This window comes from Scyliorhinus torazame, chromosome 26, assembly GCF_047496885.1.
Source record: "Scyliorhinus torazame isolate Kashiwa2021f chromosome 26, sScyTor2.1, whole genome shotgun sequence".
Taxonomy (NCBI): domain Eukaryota; kingdom Metazoa; phylum Chordata; class Chondrichthyes; order Carcharhiniformes; family Scyliorhinidae; genus Scyliorhinus; species Scyliorhinus torazame.
This window is the reverse complement of record NC_092732.1, coordinates 21,076,610-21,087,185: the sequence shown is the minus strand read 5'-3', so window position 1 is coordinate 21,087,185 and position 10,576 is coordinate 21,076,610. Positions and strand designations below refer to the sequence as shown.

The 10,576-nt window shown below is 46.1% G+C and overlaps 2 non-coding genes across 2 annotated transcripts; both read right to left on the bottom strand.

The window, feature by feature from the left end:
* Nucleotides 1-4,033: 4,033 nt before the first annotated feature.
* trnas-cga (transfer RNA serine (anticodon CGA)) lies at nucleotides 4,034-4,115 on the bottom strand. The gene has a single exon. It is a non-coding gene; the product is annotated as a tRNA-Ser (tRNA).
* A 5,782-nt stretch (nucleotides 4,116-9,897) lies between these two features.
* Nucleotides 9,898-9,979, bottom strand: trnas-cga (transfer RNA serine (anticodon CGA)). The gene has a single exon. It is a non-coding gene; the product is annotated as a tRNA-Ser (tRNA).
* Between the last annotated feature and the right edge of the window lie 597 nt (nucleotides 9,980-10,576).

Here is a 10,576-nt window from a genome sequence, read left to right as displayed (position 1 = left end):
GGAACTGCGCTGTATTGTTCTATGTTCTATGTTCTAAAAAGGAGGCATTTGTCAGGGCTAAAAGTCTGGGAACAGACGAAGCGCATGTGGAATATAAGGAAAGTAGGAAGGAACATAAGCAAGGAGTCAGGAGGGCTAGAAGGGGTCACAAAAAGTCATTGGCAAATAGGGTTAAGGAAAATCCCAAGGCTTTTTACACGTACATAAAAAGCAAGTGGGTAGCCAGGGAAAGGGTTGGCCCACTGAAGGATAGGCAAGGGAATCTATGCGTGGAGCCAGAGGAAATGGGCGAGGTACTAAATGAATACTTTGCATCAGTATTCACCAAAGAGAAGGAATTGGTAGATGTTGAGTCTGGAGAAGGGTGTGTAGATAGCCTGGGTCACATTGAGATCCAAAAAGACTAAGTGTTGAGCCTCTTTGAAAACTATTAAGGTAGATAATTCCCCAGGGCCTGATGGGATGTAGAATACTGAAGGAGGCTAGAGAGGCGAGAGAGGAAATTTCTGAGTCCTTGACAGAACTCTTTGGATCCTCACTGTCTTCAGGTGATGTCCCGGAGGACTGGAGAATAGCCAATGTTGTTCCTCTGATTAAGAAGGGTAGCAAGGATAATCCAGGGAACAACAGGCTGGTGAGCCTTACGTCAGTGGTAGGGAAATTACAAGAGAGAATTCTTCGAGACAGGATCTACTCCCATTTGGAAGCAAATGGACGTATTAGTGAGAGGCAGCATGGTTTTGTGAAGGGGGGGGTTGTGTCTCACTAACTTGATAGAGTTTTTCGAAGAGGTCACAAAGATGACTAATGCAGGTAGGGCAGTGGATGTTGTCTATATGGACTTCAGTAAGGCCTTTGACAAGGTCCCTCATGGTAGACTAGTACAAAAGGTGAAGTCACACGGGATCAGGGGTGAGCTGGCAAGGTGGATACAGAACTGGCTAGGTCATAGAAGGCAGAGAGTAGCAATGGAAGGATGCTTTTCTAATTGGAGGGCTGTGACTAATGGTGTTCCGCAGGGATCAGTGCTGGGACCTTTGCTGTTTGTAGTGTACATAAATGATTTGGAGGAAAATGTAACTGGTCTGATTAGTAAGTTTGCAGACGACACAAAGGTTGGTGGAATTGCGGATAGCGATGAGGACTGTCAGAGGATACAGCAGGATTTAGATTGTTTGGAGACTTGGGCGGAGAGATGGCAGGTGGAGTTTAATCCGGACAAATGTGAGGTAATGCATTTTGGAAGGTCTAATGCAGGTAGGGAATGTACAGTGAATGGTAGAACCCTCAAGAGTATTGAAAGACAGAGAGATCTAGGTGTACAGGTCCACAGGTCACTGAAAGGGGCAACACAGGTGGAGAAGGTAGTCAAGAAGGTATATGGCATGCTTGCCTTCATTGGCCGAGGCATTGAGTATAAGAATTGGCAAGTCATGTTGCAGCTGTATAGAACCTTAGTTAGGCCACACTTGGAGTGTAGTGTTCAATTATGGTCGCCACACTACCAGAAGGATGTGGAGGCTTTAGAGAGGGTGCAGAACAGATTTACCAGAATGTTGCCTGGTATGGAAGGCATTAGCTATGAGGAGCGGTTGAATAAAATCAGTTTGTTCTCACTGTTACGACGGATGTTGAGGGGCGACCTGATAGAAGTCTACAAAATTATGAGGGGCATAGACAGAGTGGATAGTCAGAGGCTTTTCCCCAGGGTAGAGGGGTCAATTACTAGGGGGCATAGGTTGAAGGTGCGAGGGGAAAGGTTTAGAGTAGATGTACGAGGCGAGTGTTTTACACAGCGGGTAGTGGGTGCCTGAAACTCGCTACCGGAGGAGGAGGTGGAAGCAGGGACGTTGAGACATTTAAGGGGCATCTTGAGAAATAGATGAATAGGACGGGAATAGAGGGATATGGATCCCGGAAGTGTAGAAGATTGTAGTTTAGTCGGGCAGCATGGTCGGCACGGGCTTGGAGTGCCGAAGGGCCTGTTCCTGTGCTGTACTTTTCTTTGTCTTTTGTTCTTTAAACACTGCCCTACAGTAAACAGTCCATGTAAACATTGCCCTGCAGTTAACAGAGTCTATATAAACAGTGCCATACAGTAAAGAGTCTATATCAACAGTGCCCGAAAGTTAATCTTGTATGTAAACAGTGTCCTACAGAAAGCAGTCTACGTCATTAGTGCCGTACAGTAAACAGTCTATATAACAGTGCCCTACAGTAACAGTGCCCTACTGTAAGCAGTCTTTGTCAACAGTGCCATGCAGTAAACAGACTATGTAAACAGTGGCCAACAGAAAACAGTCTATTTTCTTTTCATAGAATTTACAGTGCAGAAGGAGGCCACTCGGCACATCGAGTCTGCACCGGCTCATGGAAAGGGCACCCTCGCCAACCGCACACCCACCCTATCCCCATAACCCCACCCAACACTAAGGGCATTTTAGGACACAAAGGTTAATTTAGCATTGCCAATCCACCTAACCTGCACATCTTTGGACCGTGGGAGGAAATCGGAGCACCCGAAGGAAAACCACACACACGTGGGGAGAACGTGCAGACTCCGCACAGACAGTGACACAAGCCGGGAATCGAACCTGGGACCCTGGAGCTGTGAAGCAATTGTGCTCATCACTATGATACCGTGCTGCCCTCAAACTGTGCCCGACAGGAAACAGTCAATATAAACAGTGCCCTACAATAAACAGTATATGTAAACAGTGGCCTACTGTAAACAGTCAATATAAACAGTGCCCTACAATAAACAGTCTATGTAAACAGTGCCCTTCAGTAAACCGAGTCTATGTAAACAGTACTCTACTGTAAACAGTCTATCGAAACACTGTCCGACAGTAAACAGTCTATGTAAACAGTCGATATAAACAGTGCCCTACAGTAAACAGTGTGTATAAACAGTTCCCTACAGTAAACAGCCTATATAAACAGTTCCCTACAGTGAACAGCCTATATAAACAGTGCCCTACAGCAACAGTGCCCGACTGTAAGCAGTCTTTAAAAACAGTGCCTTGCAGTAAACAGTCTATAATAACCAGTCCCGTACAGTAACTGTGCCCTACTGTAAGCAGTCTTTGTAAACAGTGCCTTGCAGAAACAGAGGCTATGAAACAGTGCCGCACAGTAAACAGCCTGTATAAACAGCGCCATGCAGTAGCCTATATATGCAGGGCCCCACAGTAAACAGTCTATATATACAGTGTCCTACAGTAAACAGTCTATATATACAGTGGCCTACAGTATATAGCTAATGTAAACAGTGTCCTTCAGAAAAAAAGTCTATGTAAACACTGCCCTACAGTAAACAATCTATATAAAACCGTGCCCTACAGTAAACAGTCTATGTAAACAGTTTCCAACAGTAAACAGTCTTGTAAAGAGTGCTCTACAATAAACAGTCCATTTAAACATTGCCCTACATTCAGAAAACCGAGTTTATGTAAACAATACTCTACAGTAAACAGTCTTTATAAACAGTGCCCGACAGTAACAGTGCCCGACTGTAAGCAGTCTTAGTAAACAGTGCCATGCATAAAACAGTCTATGTAAACAGTGCCGCACAGGAAACATCCTGTATAAACAGTGGCCTAAATAAACAGTCTATATAAACAGTGCCCTACAGTAACCGTGCCGTACTGTAAGCAGTCTTTGAAAACACAGCCTCGCAGTAAACAGAGTCTATGTAAACAGCGGCGTCCAGGAAACAGCCTGTATCAACAGTGCCATACAGTAAACAGCCTCTGTAAACAGTGCCATACAGTAAACAGCCTGTATAAACAGTGCCATACAGTAAACAGTCTATATAAACAGTGGCCTACAGAAAATGAAAATGAAAATGTTTGTTGTCACAAGTGGGCTTCAAATGAAGTTACTGTGAAAAGACCCTAGTCGCCCCGTTCCGGCGCCTGTTCGAGGAGGATGGTACGGGAATTGCACCGTGCTGCTGGCCTGCCTTGGTCTGCTTGCAAAGCCAGCGATTTAGCCCGGTGCTAAACCAGCCCCGAAAGGCTATCTGCCCCTCCGCTGCGAGCAGCGTTTGAACCTGCGCGGGGAAATCCCATTGTATTTCGAGTCCAACGCCTTAACCACTCGGCCATCGCAGCCACTGTCTCTATAAAAAGTGCCCGACAGTAAGCAGTCTATATAAACTATGCTCTACAGTGAACAGTGTATGAAAACAGTGTCCGACAGTAAACAGTCTATGTAAACATTGTACTTCAGAAAACACTCAGTAAAGAGTGCCCTACATTAAACAGTCTATTTAAACAGTTTCCCACAGTAACAGTCTATGTAAACAGTACCCTACAGTAAACAGTATATAAACAGTGCACTACATTAAACAGCGTCGATGTGAAGAGTGCCCTACATACAGTAAACCGAGTCTATGTAAACAGTACTTACAGTAAACAGCCTATAAAAACAGTGCCGTGCAGAAAACAGTCTCTGTAAACTGTGTCCTGCAGTAAACAGTCTATATAAGCAGTACCTACGGTAAACAGTCTTTATAAACAGTGCCCTATAGTAAACAGTCTATAAAAACAGTGACGTACAGTAAACCGTCTACGTAAACATTGTACTACAGAAAACAGTCTCTGTATACAGTGTCCTGCAGTAAACAGTCTATATAAACTTTGCCCTACAGTAAACAGAGATTCTATGTAAACAGTGCCCTACGGTAAACAGTCTATGTAAACAGTGCCCTACAGTAAACAGAGTCTATGTGAAGAGTGCCCGATATACAGAAAACCGAGTTTATGTAAACAGTACTCTACAGCAAACAGTCTATATAAACAGTGCCCTACAGTAACAGTGACCGACTGTAAGCAGTCTTTGTAAACAGTACCATGCAGAAAACAGTCTATGTAAACAGTACCGCACAGGAAACAGCCTGTATAAACAGTGCCATGCAGTAAACAGTCTATGTAAACAGTCCCCTACAGTAAACAGTCTATGTAAACAGTACCGCACAGGAAACAGCCTGTATAAACAGTGCCATGCAGTAAACAGTCTATATAAACAGTGCCCTACAGAAAACAATCTATGTAAACAGTCCCCGACAGTAAACAGTCTGTGTTAAGAGTTGATTTCAGCGGGAGCGGAGCTGGTTAGTCAATTTCAGCGGGAGCAGTGCGGAAGTGATATCTGGGAGGTAAGTCTCTCCTTTAAAAACACTTGTCTTTGCAGGGGCAGGCCAGTCGATTTCAGCGGGAGCGTAGCTGGTTAGTCAATTTCAGCGGGAGCAGTGCGGAAGTGATTTCTGGGAGGTAAGTCTCTCCTTTAAAAACACTTACCTGGTCCCGTTTTCGGTCCCTCTTTGCTGTTTTAAAAAAAAAAAAATTTAGTGTTTAAGGCGGGAACAGGAAGTTCGACCCGCGGACTTCTGGGAAGACCCTCACCAATAAATTCTGGTGGAGAGGAAACCCGAGACACTACACGTGTAGTGTCTCCCACCCGCCCTCCTCCTCTAGCCTAATAATAAAACCCATTGGTGTGAGGTAAGTACCATATTTTATTATTATTATTTAAAAAAAAAAAACCAAAGTAATTTAGTTGTTAGCCAGATCTTGGTAGAAAGTTAGAGGGATGGCAGGGAAGGGAGTGCAATGTTCCTCCTGCAGGATGTTTGAGGTGAGGGATGCCGTTAGTGTCCCTGCTGATTTTACCTGCAGGAAGTGCTGCCATCTCCAGCTCCTCCAAGACCGAGTTAGGGAACTGGAGCTGGAGTTGGAAGAACTTCGGATCATTCGGGAGGCAGAGGGGGTCATAGATAGCAGCTTCAGGGAATTAGTTATACCAAAGATTGGAGATAGATGGGTAACTGGAAGAGGGACTGGGAAAAAGCAGTCAGTGCAGGGATTCCCTTGCTGTCGTTCCCCTGAGAAACAAGTATACCGCTTTGGATACTTGTGGGGGGGGGGGACGACTTACCAGGGGTAAGCCATGGGGTACGGGCCTCTGGCACGGAGTCTGTCCCTGTTGCTCAGAAGGGAAGGGGGGAGAGGAGCAGAGCATTACTAATTGGGGACTCGATAGTCAGGGGCACAGATAGGAGATTTTGTGGGAGCGTGAGAGACTCACGTTTGGTATGTTGCCTCCCAGGTGCAAGGGTACGTGATGTCTCGGATCGTGTTTTCCGGGTCCTTAGGGGGAGCCCCAAGTCGTGGTCCACATTGGCACTAACGACATAGGTAGGAAAGGGGACAAGGATGTCAGGCAGGCTTTCAGGGAGCTAGGATGGAAGCTCAGAACTAGAACAAACAGAGTTGTTATCTCTGGGTTGTTGCCCGTGCCACGTGATAGTGAGATGAGGAATAGGGAGAGAGAGCAATTAAACACGTGGCTACAGGGATGGTGCAGGCGGGAGGGATTCAGATTTCTGGATAACTGGGGCTCTTTCTGGGGAAGGTGGGACCTCTACAGACAGGATGGTCTACATCTGAACCTGAGGGGCACAAATATCCTGGGGGGGAGATTTGTTAGTGCTCTTTGGGGGGGTTTAAACTAATGCAGCAGGGGCATGGGAACCTGGATTGTAGTTTTAGGGTAAGGGAGAATGAGAGTATAGAGGTCAGGAGAACAGATTTGACGTAGCAGGAGGGGGCCAGTGTTCAGGTAGGTGGTTTGAAGTGTGTCTACTTCAATGCCAGGAGTATACGAAATAAGGTAGGGGAACTGGCAGCATGGGTTGGTACCTGGGACTTCGATGTTGTGGCCATTTCGGAGACATGGATAGAGCAGGGACAGGAATGGATGTTGCAGGTTCCGGGGTTTAGGTGTTTTAGTAAGCTCAGAGAAGGAGGCAAAAGAGGGGGAGGTGTGGCGCTGCTAGTCAAGAGCAGTATTGCGGTGGCGGAGAGGATGCTAGATGGGGACTCATCTTCCGAGGTAGTATGGGCTGAGGTTAGAAACATGAAAGGAGAGGTCTCACTGTTGGGAGTCTTCTATAGGCCTCCAAATAGTTCTAGGGATGTAGAGGAAAGGATGGCGAGGATGATCCTGGATAAGATCGAAAGTAACAGGGTAGTTATTAGGGGAGACTTTAACTTTCCAAATATAGACTGGAAAATATATAGTTTGAGTACATTAGATGGGTCGTTTTTTGTACAGTGTGTGCAGGAGGGTTTCCTGACACACTATGTTGACAGGCCAACAAGAGGCGAGGCCATGTTGGATTTGGTTTTGGATAATGAACCAGGCCAGGTGTTGGATTTGGAGGTAGGAGAGCACTTTGGGGACAGTGACCACAATTCGGTGACGTTTACGTTAATGATGGAAAGGGATAAGTACACACCGGAGGGCAAGAGTTATAGCTGGGGGAAGGGCAATTATGATGCCATTAGACGTGACTTGGGGGGGATAAGGTGGAGAAGTAGGCTGCAAGTGTTGGGCACACTGGATAAGTGGAGCTTGTTCAAGGATCAGCTACTGCGTGTTCTTGATAAGTATGTACCGGTCAGGCAGGGAGGAAGGCGTCGAGCGAGGGAACCGTGGTTTACCAAAGAAGTGGAATCTCTTGTTAAGAGGAAGAAGGAGGCCTATGTGAAGATGAGGTGTGAAGTTTCAGTTGGGGCGATGGATAGTTACAAGTTAGCGAGGAAGGATCTAAAGAGAGAGCTAAGACGAGCAAGGAGGGGACATGAGAAGTATTTGGCAGGTAGGATCAAGGAAAACCCAAAAGCTTTCTATAGGTATGTCAGGAATAAGCGAATGACTAGGGAAAGAGTAGGACCAGTCAAGGACAGGGATGGGAAGTTGTGTGTGGAGTCTGAAGAGATAGGAGAGATACTAAATGAATATTTTTCGTCAGAATTCACTCAGGAAAAAGATAATGTTGTGGAGGAGAATGCTGAGCCCCAGGCTAATAGAATAGATGGCATTGAGGTACGTAGGGAAGAGGTGTTGGCAATTCTGGACAGGCTGAAAATAGATAAGTCCCCGGGACCTGATGGGATTTATCCTAGGATTCTCTGGGAGGCCAGGGAAGAGATTGCTGGACCTTTGGCTTTGATTTTTATGTCATCATTGGCTACAGGAATAGTGCCAGAGGACTGGAGGATAGCAAATGTGGTGCCTTTGTTCAACAAGGGGAGCAGAGACAACCCCAGCAACTATAGACCGGTGAGCCTCACGTCTGTAGTGGGCAAAGTCTTGGAGGGGATTATAAGAGACAAGATTTATAATCATCTAGATAGGAATAATATGATCATGGATAGTCAGCATGGCTTTGTGAAGGGTAGGTCATGCCTCACAAACCTTATCGAGTTCTTTGAGAAGGTGACTGAACAGGTGGACGAGGGTAGAGCAGTTGATGTGGTGTATATGGATTTCAGCAAAGTGTTTGATAAGGTTCCCCACGGTAGGCTATTGCAGAAAATACGGAGGCTGATGATTGAGTATGATTTAGAGATGTGGATCAGAAATTGGCTAGCTGAAAGAAGACAGAGGGTGGTGGTTGATGGGAAATGTTCAGAATGGAGTTCAGTTACAAGTGGAGTACCACAAAGATCTGTTCTGGGGCCGTTGCTGTTTGTCATTTTTATCAATGACCTAGAGGAAGGCGCAGAAGGGTGGGTGAGTAAATTTGCAGACGACACTAAAGTCGGTGGTGTTGTCGATAGTGTGGAAGGATGTAGCAGGTTACAGAGGGACATAGATAAGCTGCAGAGCTGGGCTGAGAGGTGGCAAATGGAGTTTAATGTAGAGAAGTGTGAGGTGATTCACTTTGGAAGGAATAACAGGAATGCGGAATATTTGGCTAATGGAAAAGTTCTTGAAAGTGTGGATGAGCAGAGGGATCTAGGTGTCCATGTACATAGATCCCTGAAAGTTGCCACCCAGGTTGATAGGGTTGTGAAGAAGGCCTATGGAGTGTTGGCCTTTATTGGTAGAGGGATTGAGTTCCGGAGTCAGGAGGTCATGTTGCAGCTGTACAGAACTCTGATACGGCCGCATTTGGAGTATTGCGTACAGTTCTGGTCACCGCATTATAGGAAGGACGTGGAGGCTTTGGAGCGGGTGCAGAGGAGATTTACCAGGATGTTGCCTGGTATGGAGGGAAAATCTTATGAGGAAAGGCTGATGGACTTGAGGTTGTTTTCGTTGGAGAGAAGAAGATTAAGAGGAGACTTAATAGAGGCATACAAAATGATCAGGGGGTTGGATAGGGTGGACAGTGGGAGCCTTCTCCCGCGGATGGAAATGGCTGGCACGAGGGGACATAGCTTTAAAGGACAGAGGTCAGAGGTAGGTTCTTTACGCAAAGAGTAGTGAGGCCGTGGAATGCCCTACCTGCTACAGTAGTGAACTCGCCAACATGAGGGCATTTCAAAGTTTATTGGATAAACATATGGATGATAATGGCATAGTGTAGGTTAGATGGCTTTTGTTTAGGTGCAACATTGTGGGCTGAAGGGCCTGTACTGCGCTGTATTGTTCATTGTTCTATGTTCTTAAACAGTGCCATACAGTAAATAGTCGATGTAAACAGTGCCCTAAATAAACAGTCAATATAAACAGTGCCCTACAGTAACAGTGCCTTACTGTAAGCAGTCTTTGAAAACACAGCGTCGCAGTAAACAGAGTCTATGTAAACAGCGGCGCACAGGAAACAGCCTGTATCACCAGTGCCATACAGTAAACAGCCTCTATAAACAGTGCTATGCATTAAACAGTCTATATAAACAGTGGCCTACAGAAAATGAAAATGAAATCGCTTGTAGGCTTCAAATGAAGTTACTGTGAAAAGCCCCTAGTCGCCCCGTTCTGGCGCCTTTTTGAGGAGGATGGTACGGGAATTGCACCGTGCTGCTGGCCTGACTTGGTCTGCTTGCAAAGCAAGCGATTTAGCCCGATGCTAGACCAGCCCCTAAAGGCTATGTGCCCATCCGCTGCGGGCAGCGTTCGAACCTGCGCGGGGAAACCCCATTGTATTTCGAGTCCAACGCCTTAACCACTCGGCCATCGCAGCCACTGTCTCTATAAAAAGTGCCCGACAGTAAACAGTCTATATAAACATTGTACTTCAGAAAACAGTCTCAGTAAACTGTGCCCTACAGTAAACAGTCAATATTATCAGATTCCCACAGTAAACAGTCTATGTAAACAGTGCCCTACAGTAAACAGAGTGTACATAGAACATAGAACATAGAAAATACAGCACAGAACAGGCCCTTCGGCCCACGATGTTGTGCCGAACCTTTGTCCTAGATTAATCATAGATTATCATTGAATTTACAGTGCAGAAGGAGGCCATTCGGCCCTTTGAGTCTGCACCGGCTCTTGGAAAGAGCACCCTACCCAAACTCAACACCTCCACCCAAAACCAAGGGCAATTTTGGACACTAAGGGCAATTTATCATTGCTAATCCACCTAACCTGCACATCTTTGGACTGTGGGAGGAAACCGGAGCACCCGGAGGAAACCCACGCAGACATGGGGAGGACGTGCAGACTTCTCACAGACAGTGACCCAAGCCGGAATCGAACCTGGGACCCTGGAACTGTGAAGCAATTGTGCTATCCACAATGCTACCGTGCTGCCCTTAAGAACAACTAAATCTACACT